The 14,149-nt window shown below is 43.3% G+C and overlaps 1 protein-coding gene across 1 annotated transcript in view; it reads right to left on the minus strand.

The window, feature by feature from the left end:
* LOC124035726 (disintegrin and metalloproteinase domain-containing protein 10-like) overlaps positions 1–14,149 on the minus strand; it is a 90,046-nt gene that overhangs the window by 39,610 nt on the left and 36,287 nt on the right. The gene's annotated exons all lie outside the window — the stretch shown is intronic.

A 14,149-nucleotide genomic window follows, 5' to 3' on the forward strand; every position in this document is an offset into this window, starting at 1 on the left:
GTAATTGTCATTATTAAAAAAAATATATATAAAAATAAATTAAAAAAATTGCCCGATTAATCGGTATCTGCTTTTTTGGTCCTCCAATAATTGGTATATCGGCGCTGAAAAAATCATAAATCGGTCGACCTCTAGTATATACACTCGCTGCTGCAACGAACATCACAGAACATTGTTTATCGTGCTGTCCGTGTTGAAGTTTGAACGTAATTACATCCATTTGACTGTAAAGTTATGGAAATTCCTAATTTGTTTAGGAAAAACATTCCCTATTCTCTCAACCTTTGCTCTCTTTACATGACACATGTATGCATCGCATGCACATGACCAATAAGGCCTGAGCTATAGCATATCATAATCACATCAATAAATTGGTTATAAACTCCGAACACATGTAACAATAAAATGGATGCAGAAGACGTGACACACTTGAAATGGAGTCATGTTTACTGGTTGCTCAGGACGTAAAGGGGAAGTTGGATGAGTGGAATACATTTGATTAGTTGTGGAAAATACTGGAAATAAAGAAACAGAAGGTAAGGAGCAAGCCCTGCATGCATATTATGTGTGCCAAACAGGTGCTGTTAGATGACTATAGCTTTCTGACTGTTTGGAACAATGTAAACGCTAAATAAATGATAAGCGTACCAGAGTGTATGTTAGCGTTATTGTTATTTTTTTTGTAAAGCCTTTATTACAGCAGAGACTAAAAACACATGCATTTGTGAATGCAATTGCTAGAAATGGAACGGTTTATTTATTGTTTACGCTAATTATTGATTTGTTATATTTTAAAACTAAAATGCTTGATTGCATTTCAAATCATGAATGACTCGTATGCTGTGTGATGACATGAATGAATGATTGATACAGTCACCTATATAAAAGAGTATTGAAATATAGGCCTAAGTAAGTTGCGGTATTAAGATTAAAAAGGGTGCGCTTTTAGGCCTACAGCTCGATGGTGGTTCTACAAGTCTGCTATACTAAGCCTACTAATGAGAATGACATTACTTATTATTATAATGATCCTAATAATAATAATAATAATAATAATAATAAATGAGCTCAAGAAAAAGGTGGTTATTATTATAAATATAATTTCTGACAATTTGGAACAGTGTTAGCACTGAATTAATAAGTTATACCAGAGGCTGTTCTAATGAGAAAATAAAAGTGTAAAGCCTTGAGCATAGCAAAGATTCAAAAATGTAACCAACATATTGTGGTTGGTGCTCATGGAGGCTTGGTGCTCACGGAATCAGTAGGCTATTAAACAAACACTCACAGGCATAGAAGCAGGATCTGTCTTATTTCCGTAGATATCCTAATAACCAAAACATTTTTAGTTTCTTCACAGTAGCCACCCTTTGCCTTGTTGACCGCATTGCACACTCTTGGCATTCTCTCAACCAGCTTCACCTGGAATGCTTTCACAACAGTCTTGAAGGAGTTCCCACTTATGCTGAGCACTTGTTGTCTGCTTTTCCTTCACTCTGCAGTCTAACTCATCCCAAACCATCTCAGGTCGGTTGATTGTGGAGGCCAGGTCATCTGATGCAGCACTCAAATCACTCGCTTTCTTGGTCAAATAGCCCTTACACAGCCCGGAGGTGAGTTGGGTTCTTTCCCTGTAGAAAAACAAATTATAGTCCCAATAAGCGCAAACCAGATGGGATGGAGTATCACTGCAGAATGCTGTGGCAGCCATGCTGGTTATGTGTGCCTTGAATTCTAAACAAATCACAGACAGTGTCACGAGCAAAGCACCCCCACACCATCACACCTCCTCCTCCATGTTTCGGGAACCACAAATGCGGAGATCCTCCGTTCACCTACTCTGCGTCTCACAAAGACACGCCAGTTGGAACCAAAAATCTCAAATTAGGACTCATCAGACCAAAAGGACAGATTTCCACCGGTCTATTATCCATTGCTCGTGTTTCTGGGCCCAAGCAAGTCTCTTCTTATTGGTGTCCTTTAGTAGTGGTGTCTTTGCAGAAATTCGACCATGAAGCCTGATTCACGCAGTCTCCTCTGAACAGTTGATGTAGAGATGATTGTTACTTGAACTCTGTGAAGCATTTATTTGGGTAACTAATGGACTTATCCTCTGTAACTCTGAGTCTTCCTTTCCTGTGGCAGTCCTCGTGAGAGCCAGTTTCATCAATAGTGCTTGATGGTTTTTGCGACTGCACTTTAAGAAACTTACTGTTATTGACATTTTCCAGATTGACTGACCATGTCTTAAAGTAATCGACTGTCGTTTCTCTTGGCTTATTTGAGCTTTCTTGCCTTAATATGGACTTAGTCTTTTACCAAATAGGGCTATCTTCTGTATACCACCCATACCTTTTCACAACACAACTTATTGGCTCAAACGCATTAAGGAGGAAAGATATTCCAAAAATTAACTATTAAGAAGGCACACCTGTTAATTGAAATGAATTCCAGGTGAATTCCTCATGAAGCTGGTTGGAAAATTGCCAAGCGTCTGCAAAGATGTCATCATGGCAAAGGGTGGCTACTTTAACGAATCTAAAATATATTTTGATTTAACACTTTTTGGTTACTACATGATTCCTGTGTTATTTCAGAGTTTGTCTTACTATTATTCTACAATGTAGAAAATAGTACAAATAAAGAAAAACCCTTGAGTGAGTAGGTGTGTCCAAACCTTTGACTGGTACTGTATATGGATGATTTATAAAAAAGTCAGGCACATTTAACAGTTAGACGGTTGATTATAAGACCTCGCTCCTCACTTTTCTTAGTCAATTAAGGCAAGGGCTGTTTTCTCATCTCCTAACTCCGCTGCTGCCTTCACAGCATTGTTCTCAACACCAATAGAAGGTTAACTTTGCTTTTATGCACATAGCAACAGGGTCTAGGAAAAAGGCACCAATTCAAACTGCGTACTGATACAACCGGTGTCAAACGCGGGAGAAAGCGCATGTTATAAAATAATCTTGTTATTAATAGTATTGCACTATTGTCCTTAACCATATACTATTTCAGTAGCACGTCTTAGAGTGAAGGACTGTTCCATCCCCATGGCCTCCACAATGGATTTGTCCACTCAGACAGGCGCAAATCAGACAGGAGTCATGTACAGCATGAAAAAATACATGTTTTTGCAACTGTTCGAGTAAAGAAATCTTGGTCGACCAACAGCCTAACGATCAAACAATCGAGCAGTCGACTAAATGGGGTCAGCATTACTGCTTAGTGCAAGAAGATGCAGCCTGCCTTATGATAGTGGTACTTGAGACAACAGAATGTATGGGGGAAGAGAGTTAAACACATGTACGTCCATAAAGTGCTGTCAGATGGAGCAGCCTGAGGTTGCTTTCATTTCCTTTCAGTCCAGCAATTAGAACACTACTTAACTAGACCAATAACTACAATCCACACAGAGTTCAGCCTAACTGACATTGTGCCAAAAACGCTCGCTCAAACAAGGACAGACAATACACAGTCCAAAATGAGACGGCGATGCTAGACAGGTGAAGCGTTTGGCTCTCTCTGAGAGCCTTCAGAGAGCAAAGCATTATGCAAATGTCTGTTAGAGTGAGTGACTCAGCCAGCCATTAGACAGCCAGCCACCTCCACCAGACCCCACTGGGAGAACACACTCAATTACCACACAACACTTAACCTTGGCACACCAACCGGAGACACACTCCACAGTGCAATCAAACAAGCAGTGGCACAGGGACAGGTGTATTTAATTTCAGTCAGGAAGAGTTCACTTTACAGGTCTTCCTTATTATGCCCCTTGTCTAATCTATTCAGGAGAGAATGCACTGGAGAGTTGACTGCAGAATGTCGACTATGTGACCTGTACCACCGTAGATACAATGTTCTATATTCTATAGGATGCCTTTCTTCAGCACTGTGCACCACTGGTAGAACATGCCCTACAGTACAGCCAGGTATTGGCCTCCAGATTCCCTACTCAGCACGCACCCAAGCAGACAGCAGACGGACGGCCACCAGAGCATGGCTGCACAAAATTAGCCAGCTTTTTGGACTTTCATTTTCTAAAATATGGGGCATTTTTAGTGTGGTAATGGCAGAAAAGAGGACAGCTGTGTGTGTAGTGAGCCTTTACTGCCAGCCTCAGCAACCAGACAGAGCACACAGGCATACTGAATACTGTGAGAGAAGGGGTGGGGGCTGAAGAGCAGAGGGGTGCCAGGAGGGGGTGAGAGATGAGTCAACCCTCTACTTCCAGGAAAGATTTTACTCCCATAGGTTAGGGCTGTTCCTCTCAAAACCGTGCATAGGCCATGGATCTACATCTATGGCCACAGAATGCTGTAGCAGGTCTGTGCATGAACTGACAATGACTGTTACAACATCTCAAATAAAGGGCCAGGGGAAACAGCTAGGCTACAACTATACTGAAGCATTCTGCTGGTAAAAGTCAGACTATCAGTGTTACATTGTGGAGCAGGAAAATGGATCTACTTTTATTTGACAAGCAGGCAGGCAGGGGAGATACTGATAGAGATGTGATGAAGTGCAGTGACTGAATGACTGAAATTACCCCATTTCTATATTTAAGTTGTTTGGTTTCCCGAGGACTACATTATCAACACAGTAATACACCTTCTTGAGCGCAGTCTGGCTGTCAGACTGGGCAACCTCCCCATTGTGTCAGTCATTCAGTGCCACTGCTCAGTAGAGCCACAGGGTATAGACAACCCTCCCTCCCTCCATCATCATCACACACTGTACAGCAGGCTCCTTGTCAGTTACTGGAACCTAAAACAATCTAATTATGATGTACTCAGGACATTCAACTATAATAATCCCACTAAATGAATGCATCCTCATGCCTTCTGTCTCTATGAAATAGGAGAAATTCTTATACAATGTAATTATGCCTGTAGGGGTATTATCATGCATCTTGCCAGACAGAATTTATTTTTAAATTAACTGAAAAGCCACAAATGTATTACAATAAGAAAAACTATTCCCAGCAACATGACTTCAGCGTCATATGACCGTAGTTAATGCAGCAAATCTCTGCACGAGGAGGGGGGGAGTAGGGGGGCCATGGTGATGGTGAGGGGGGGAAGGGAGTGTGTTAGGGAATGAAAGGAGGAGAGAGCAAGATGATCCCAGTAATGTCCCCTATAATGTCAGGCGAAGTAAATCACCACACTGGAGGAATGCTATCAGGGACTGAACAGATCCACATATTACACAACTCCTCACCTGAGCAGTATCGCTGGCTGGCTGGCTGGCATATGCATGTGCCAGGCAGGCGAGGGGAATTGTCTACCCTGAGACAGGTGGTTACTCCGCCTCCACTGACACCCAGCAGGTGTGGTGCCCAGCAAGTCACACTGCATGTAACCTTCCAGCACAGCAGCTTGTGATGAGTGTGTGTGTTGTGAGCAAGAATTTGTGTTCTCTCCTGGCTTAACTTCTGGGCTGGCAGGACACACTCTGGTTAAATTCTGCTCTGATCCTCCCTGCTGTTGACAGGGAATGGCTCTAATGGATCCTGTTGTCATGGAAAAACATTGTCAAGGTCCTCTGAGTTTATCAAAGTCCCACCAACCAGCCTCCCGGTTTCTCCCACCTAACCAGTCTGTGGGTGTGTAGATCAGCTTGTCTCCCTGACCTCTAGCAGCCACTTACTCATTAAACCCTCTTAAGGAGGTTAGCCAAACACAAGGCCTTTCTCTACACAAGCATATCACCAGCAAGCAACATGACCAACCGCAATACTAGTAACATCTTTCCTTTCATGTTCTCTCTACCTACACTTCCTTTTCACGTGTCAGTGAGTTACAGTACATCCCCTCCTTTCTCCAGTCTCAGTCAGACTTGTTGGAAGTGTGGGTGGAGATGGGTTCTGGTAAATACTATAGTCCTGGTACACCAACAAAAACAATAGTTCTATCTAGGCTGCTTCCTTTCTGAAACTCAGGTGCCAGGGGAGGCTGGTGTGAAATGATCCGTCAGACTATTTAAAAAGTGGATGCGCTCTATTTCTCTCGGCTTCAGTGAGCCACAGCAATCAGATGCTGCCTGAAACAGGGCTGGAGATTGTAACTTTCATAGCAGTTATTTCATTACAGATGAGTAGGGCTGGCACAACTGTGTAACCGACTGTTACGGATGAACATCATCATGAAATTAAAATAACAGTAGTATCCGTACAATTGTATGTGTTATTTTTTGGAGAATGAACAGCTGACTGAAAACGGGATGGCCGCGCATTCGTGCGGTTTAGTCAGTTTCTGCAAGAAACTGGACTCCCTATGGAAGGCTTGACACCTTATAGTCCATGCACCGACGAATTGAGGCTGTTCTAAGGGCAAAGGGGGTGCAATGCAATATTAGGAAGGTGTTCCTAATGTTTTGTACACTCAGGCTATTCATGGATTCCATATCATATCAGACAGATAGACGTTGTAAAGCAGAGGTGAGAGAGAATCCTACAGAGAATTTGAGCTAAAAGCAGTGTTGTGTTTTCACACATCTGTGTGGCTAAATGGAACCCTGTTTAACTCCAGGATCAATTTAACCACTCCAATCCTGCTGCAGGTCCAAGTAGAGAGATGTTTATCCCAGTCTATGTGGATGTGGGGGACAGAATATGATCTTTAAATAGCGCAGCAGGCTCTGAGCTAGGGTTCAGCAGTTAGAATAACTCCTGAAGCTTACCATATCGAGCCTAGTCAGTACCAGTCCCTTTCAGCTCCATTTCCCTGAGATGACAGACAGATGGGACAAACATCGAGTCTCTGTGCTTAACCATCGCCTTTGAGAGAAACACTAACCAAAGACATTATCGTGACATGCTGCACATCAGTGGGCGAAAAAAAATCTATCGGGCAGAGAGGGATATGGAGAGAGACGTTGCTGCAGGGACACCCTTAACCAGCAGAAATGTCATTTTGAACTTCACAAACACAACAGAAGAGATTGGAAGGAGGAATCAGTCCACAGCTGATACAATCTGGAACAGTGATGGGAACATAACTACAAATTACCGATGCATTTGTTTCAAGCCTGATGTTCATGATGTTGTGAGTTCAAGTGCGGCAAGATGATAAACCTCTACTTAAAAACTCATTAACAGTGGAGTCTGCAGGGCGGCTGTGAAGGATCTGACTTCTGACAGGAAATTATCTTCTCTCAATTCAAGATGGCATTAATTCCTCTAATATACTACCAACATCCCAAACGCACCTCAATGAAACATCAAACACCCAAATGTCTGTGGGTTGATCATATTATTTAGAGCTCAGTGCTCCATAGCCACTCAGCTCACGCTTTAAACATCCTGATTAATTGCAACCCGGACACAGGAGACGGCTTATTGCTTCCCAGAGTGCAGTGTGCTCCCATATCAAATATAGCCATTCTTCCCTCTACTTGTCACTGAATGGAATACATCTCTGTATTATTCATAGACAGAGTTTGTGTAAATCCGGAGCTCTGGAGAACAATCTGGATATCTCAGTCAGAAGGGAACAGAAAGTGCTTAAAGTTTCATTATGTAGAATCTGATCAGAGAAGGCATTTGAATATAGAGTAAAAACAAGCGACCAGTCACCTCCTCCATAAAACTGTCTGGCGCTAGCACCACATCCCAAAGTCATTTCTAACGCCTCAGCTTTTGTCAGCACTCCAGGAGTAGAGGTGATGTGACAGGCAGGTCTTTATATAATGGAAATAGTGCTCAAAGTAATGCTAAAATAATGCTGATACCATCTAGGGACACAACTAGACCTGTTCAGGTAAACAAAAACTATATTTATGACAATTTCCAGTACCAAACTCCAGAGACAGAGGGTTGATCATATAGTTGCACCATGTAAACACCTGTGCTTCTCTCAACACGACAGGCTAACAGCCCCATTCTTTCAAAACCCCAACAAAAACCTTCTCGCTCCAAACATGGTACATGTCTCTACTTGCCCAGTGGAGTCTTATCAGCACATTAACTAAAATGGGACGAAGTAGGAAACAGGCACTTGACGGTCAAGTCTGATTATTACAGCCCTACTCCATGGGACAGATTTGGGTCACTGCAGTTCATCAACATTGCATCTCTCACATGGTGTCTGATAGCTATCCAAGGCTGTGTTCAGGCTATAGGCTACTGGTGATAGATCAAGCTGATAAATCAGATTACGATCTACTTGTTCTAATATTTCAGGCTGACCTTTATTATAATGTGGCACACATGCGGCCAATGGCAAAATACACGGCCAATGGCAAAATACTAGGCCATTGGAATGAATTAAACTATTTATTTACTTACATAATCCTCAAATCAGATTGATCAGTGAAGCGAGAATGATTCAAATTTTTAATACAGTAAACTGAGCCAATAGGCATGCTTGTCTTAACATAGTAGGAGGACAGCAGATCAACTCTACAGATCAAACCACTGCTGACTACTGTCAACTTGTCAGAGTGGGTGTGCTTTACTAGCCTATAAGAGAGGAGCATTAAACACCATGAACAATGAAGTGGGATTCATCTAAAAAAAAACATGTCCCTCAAATATTTCTCTCTTTGCATGGATCCACTGCCAGCCAACTACCTCAGGTTGAGCATGGCTGATTTAAAACCAACAGGCTGGAACATGCAGCGGTACAGGCAGTGTGCCATTTCAAACCACACATTATACAGGGCGGAGGACGGTAGAGGGCTGCAGGTCCCAACAGGGATCACTGTGGCACAGTCAACGTTTTTCATGCTGCAAGCGGAAGCGGGCTTAACATTTTTTGAGGGTCCCGCAGATGATTTGGAAACGGTCGTCTTTCTGCTTTGTATGCGTTAGCCTACCTATTGTATTAACAGCACCTCTGTGTTGCATTATTCACCCACAATCTCAGAATTCGCTGATTCAAGTTCAATAGCCTACCTCTTCTCTCCTAGATGGGCGTACAGGTTCAATTGCCTACCTCTTCTCTCCTAGATGGGCGTGCAAGTTCAATAGCCTACAATATATGACTCAATGAAATAGAGTAGCCTGCCTATAAATGGGCGGAGAATCAAGGGGCAGTTATCTTTCCAAGAAGGTTTACTGAAATTGGATTAGGCGATAGTAGACTAGTGTCTGTAAATAAATATTGATAATGGAAATAAGTGGAGGGAGCTCAACCAACGTGAGTTGAAAAGCAATTTTGAAAAAATGATTTGAAAAGGAAGAGCGCAACGAGCGAATACCATGGCGAGTCGCCGTTGCACCTTTTCATTTTCAATATGTATTGATTACCCATTTATTGGTCTCTGCCTGCAAATAGTCATGCTCCTTTAAAAAGGTAGGCTATATCCTATATGCAAAACGTAGCTCAAGAGAAAGTGCAAGTGTCAGCTGTCAACATTCTTGCTGCTTCAAGTTCAGTAGCCATATGAGTGAGATCAGGTGCGCGTTTGGTCTCAATTTAATAGAGTAGCCTGTAGGCTATCCAGGGGTGGAGAAGGAAGGGGCAGTTCTCTTGCCAAGGACATTAACTTCTTAAATCTAGTTAGCCTATAGCTTAATACACTGCCTCAAAATAAAACTATTGATGACCCATATTGGTCTATGTCAGAAAATCTTCCCGCTCCTAAAAAAGGTAGGCTATTAAACCTATTCTGTTGCATGTAAATTTGACCAAATTCCACCTTTGAGTTGTCTAAAATACTAGTTAACCTCTTTTTCTCCATGAAATTAAATGACTTTTCCTCATTTAGGGTCATGAACCTAACTTCAAAATGTGGACACGTTGATGTGTTCTGGAATGTCTGTAGATTTTGTATACAAACATGATGTTGGTCAATTTGACCCGGAAGCTTTCATCTGTATAGACATTTGCACAGGTCCAAAAAAAACAAGTGTCTGAGTGGCGCAGCAGTCTAAGGCACTGCATCTTCAGTGCTAGAGGAGTAACTACAGATCCTGGTTCGATTCCAGGCTGTCCCATAGGGCCTCCCAATTTTACTTGATTCTTTGTCTTTAGTGTGTTTAAACGTGCGGGTCAATCTGACCCATACCACACTGGATGTCAATTCCCCCCCAGCAAAGCACAAGGGTAAACGTAGCTCAATAGAAAGTGCAAGTGTCCGCTCTCTGTCCTACTCTGCACTCTTCAAACTATGTCTAACCTATTGGCTGATATAACCCAGTAATATTGATAGCCTAACATAAAATGGAAAATGTGAGAATCTCTGGAAATTGAATTTATTTCATGGGTCATTTTTGTGCATTTTGATCTTTGCCTACAGCGCGCAAAATTGCTGGACCATGGCGTGCAAGCGATCTGCGTCAAATAACCTATGCCTAAAATAACATTGCAGGACTGCGGCTGGGTGGGAGTCGGACAGAAACGGCGGGAGGGGGTGGCTACAGGTATGAAAAGCTGCGGGTGCGGGCGGGATGAAGAAATCAGTCGCACCCAGACCTCTATACTGAGGGCCCCACCCTGTGATAAGAGTGGACTCCAAACTCACTTAACTGAACAGGCTAATCACTACACTGAAGGATTCCCATAGGGATAATAATAATGCCTGCCCCTCAAACGTGGTATAAGTAAAGACTGTATGAGCATACAGCGGGTTTGTTGCATTCCCTCCTCATGCTCCTGCTCTCAAATTCTGAAAGGGCGACCTAGCACCACATGAGCTGCATATGACCTAATCACTTCCCAGAAGACTGAATTGTTCTGTTCACTAAAGGCTCCTTCCCAACAATCCTAGAGACATTCCATTCGTCAGACATGACTCTCACATGGGCCACTGCCCTCCAGCCAACAAAAAATGAGTCTGTCTATACATCTAGAGAGGAACACACATTGCTGTATATCTTTTGATTCACTACAACCAATTTGTAATCCACACTGTACTTAAACAGTTGACAAGCAAGGTACAGGATCATTTCCTTACAAATACAGAAGTGTTTGATTTCATTGGCCATGATGTGTTTACAGACAGACCCCCTGTCACCTTTCCATAATGCCCCTGCAATGCAGCCTCACTAATCCTCCATTATCTGTTCGTCACACCCCCTCCATGAGTCTGCCCTGAGGAGCACTGACATTTGGGGACACAGCCACTGACGCAACACACACCTTGTTATTCCTGTTACAGACAATGACCAAACTGTCACCCTACTTCCTGCTGTGTGTGCCCGTCTGTCCTACACAATCTCCCTGGCTGGCAGTTCTCTTTTAAAGCTGAAGTGACGGGCCGTCCACCCTGTCACAATGATTGGAGATCAGACAGGAACATGTGACTGCCCGGTGGGGTCAGCCTCAACATCTAGCCTGAGCCTCTCCTCTCACCTAATTGTGTGATGATTAGGCTACATGTGGACTGAAATGCCCTCAAAACTAGCTTCTCATTGTCTGCCAATGGAATTCCTTAGCATCTACATCTTCTCCCACCTGCCCCTGGTCTTCCGTCAGTCAGTCAGCCCTGTGGTGGGCCTCTCCAACCTGCCCCATCTGTCACAGCCGACCAGGTGAAATATGTGAGGGGAGCCTGGATAGGAGAGGTAATTCTTCCTGAGCTTCTCAGGGACTCAGCACACTATTAATATCACCCGCAGCCTGGGATGTTATGTGAGAGTGTGTGTAGAGAGAGAAAGTCAGGGTGGGAAGGACAGAGAGGGAGAGTGAGTGAGTGAGTGAGTGAGTGAGTGAGTGAGTGAGTGAGTGAGTGAGTGAGTGAGTGAGTGAGTGAGTGAGTGAGTGAGTGAATCCAGAGAGAGAGAGAGAGAGAGAGAGAGAGAGAGTGAGTGAGGAATGAGAGAGAGGAATTAGAGAGAGAATCCAGAGAGAGAGAGAGAGAATCCAGAGAGAGAGAGAGAGAATCCAGAGAGGGAGAGAGAGAATCCAGAGAGAGAGAGAGAGAATCCAGAGAGAGAGAGAGAGAATCCAGAGAGAGAGAGCGAGAGAATCCAGAGAGCGGGAGAATCCAGAGAGCGGGAGAATCCAGAGAGAGGGAGAGAGAATCCAGAGAGCGGGAGAGGAAGGAGAGCACCTATGTACCCACCCAGCAGCCCTCCAGAGATAAGCGGAGGTTAGATTTACTGCTTGTTATTCCCCCTGGCACACCCAGACACTTTCATCCAGAACAATTTACAGAAGCAATTAGGGTTACGTGCCTTGCTCAATGGCACATTGGCAGTTGTTTTCACCTATTCAGCCCGGTGATTTGAAACAGCGACCTTTCGGTTACTGGCCCAACATTCTAAGACACAAGGTCTTGATATGGGACTGAAACATTAGGCCTAGATTCTGTCTTACATAAAGCTTTCTGGCATATCATCCTCATCAACAGTACTAGGAATGTGCTTACTGAAATCAGTTAGGAGTGTCCAGTGGCATTGCATCTAAAGGTTTTCTTGGTAACACAAAAGGATTACAAAAAAACGCACAGGGTTACCCGGTGCACTAAGATAAGAGGGGTTGATAAGGTTATCTGGTGGGACAGTGTGTGTGTGTAAGTACGCTGTGCTAGTCAACTGGGTAATGTTCATTAGGGCACACTGTAGCAAAATGTTTTGCAATGAAAAACAAAACCCTGGGCCTCCCGAGTGGCGCAGTGGTCTAAGGCACTGCATCGCAGTGCTAGCTGTGCCACTAGAGATCCTGGTTTGAGTCCAGGCTGGCATAGCCAGCCGCGACCGGTAGACCAGCGCACTATTGGCCCAGCGTCGTCCGGGTTAGGGAAGGGTTTGGCTGGCAGGTCTCATTGGTCACTGGGATGCCGTAATTCAGCACTCTGCCTCATGAAGGGGATGTTGATACAGTTGAGAGTAGAGGTCGACCGATTACGATTTTTCAACGACGATACAGATTATTGGAGGACCAAAAAAGCCGATAGCGATTAAAATCGGACAATTTTTTTATTTGTAATAATGACAATTACAACAATACTGAATGAACACTTATTTTAACTTAATATAATACACCAATAAAATACATTTAGCCTCAAGAAAATAATTAAACATGTTCAATTTGTTTAAATAATGCAAAAACAAAGTGTTGGAGAAGAAAGTAAAAGTGCAATATATGCCATGTAAGAAAGCTAACGTTTAAGTTCCTTGCCCAGAACATGAGAACATATGAAAGCTGGTGGTTCCTTTTAACATGAGTCTTCAATATTCCCAGGTAAGAAGTTTTAGGTTGTAGTTATTATAGGACTATTTCCCTCTATACCATTTGTATTTCATTAACCTTTGACTATTGGATGTATAGCTTCCGTCCCTCTCCTTGTTCCTACCTGGGCTCAAACCAGCAACACAACGACAACAGCCACCATTGAAGCAGCGTTACCCATAAAGAGGGGAACAACTACTAGAAGGCTCAGAGCGAGGGACGTTTGAAATGCTATTAGCGCTCGCTAACTAGCTAGCCATCTCACTTCAGTTACACCAGCCTCATCTCGGGAGTTGATAGGCTTGAAGTCATAAACAGCGCAATGCTTGACGCACAACGAAGAGCTGCTTGCAAAACGCACAAAAGTTCTGTTTGAATGAATGTTTACGGGCCTGCTTCTGCCTACCATCGCTCAGTCAGATACTTGTATGCTCAGTCAGATTATATGCAACGCAGGACACGCTAGATAATATCATCAACCATGAGTAGTTAACTAGTGATTATGATTGTTTTTTAGAAGATAAGTTTATTGCTAACTAGCAACTTACCTTGGCTTACTGCATTTGTGTAACAGGCAGTCTCCTTGTGGAGTGCAACGAGAGAGAAGCAGGTCGTTACTGTGTTGGACTAGTTAACTGTAAAGTTGCAAGATTGGATCCCCCGAGCTGACAAGGTGAAAATCTGTGAGGAACGGCAGTTAACCCACCGTTCCTAGGTCATCATTGAAAGTAAGAATGTGTTCTTAACTGACTTCCCTAGTTAAATAAAGGTATAAAAAAATAAAAAATAAACGGCTCACAAAAATACAGATTTCCGATTGTTATGAAAACTTGAAATCGGCCCCAATTAAAAAAAATCGTCCATTCCGATTAATCCGTCGACCTCTAGTTGACAGCCGCTATAGCAAAGAAGGGGACGAACCGGCTCATGACAGCTGGAAGGCGTTTGGCTAGAGACTCGAGTCCCAGGGCTGTGACTACAGCTCCTGTGCTTGCAGTGACATGCGCAGCAGCCAGCTAATTATG

This window comes from Oncorhynchus gorbuscha, linkage group LG05, assembly GCF_021184085.1.
Source record: "Oncorhynchus gorbuscha isolate QuinsamMale2020 ecotype Even-year linkage group LG05, OgorEven_v1.0, whole genome shotgun sequence".
Taxonomy (NCBI): domain Eukaryota; kingdom Metazoa; phylum Chordata; class Actinopteri; order Salmoniformes; family Salmonidae; genus Oncorhynchus; species Oncorhynchus gorbuscha.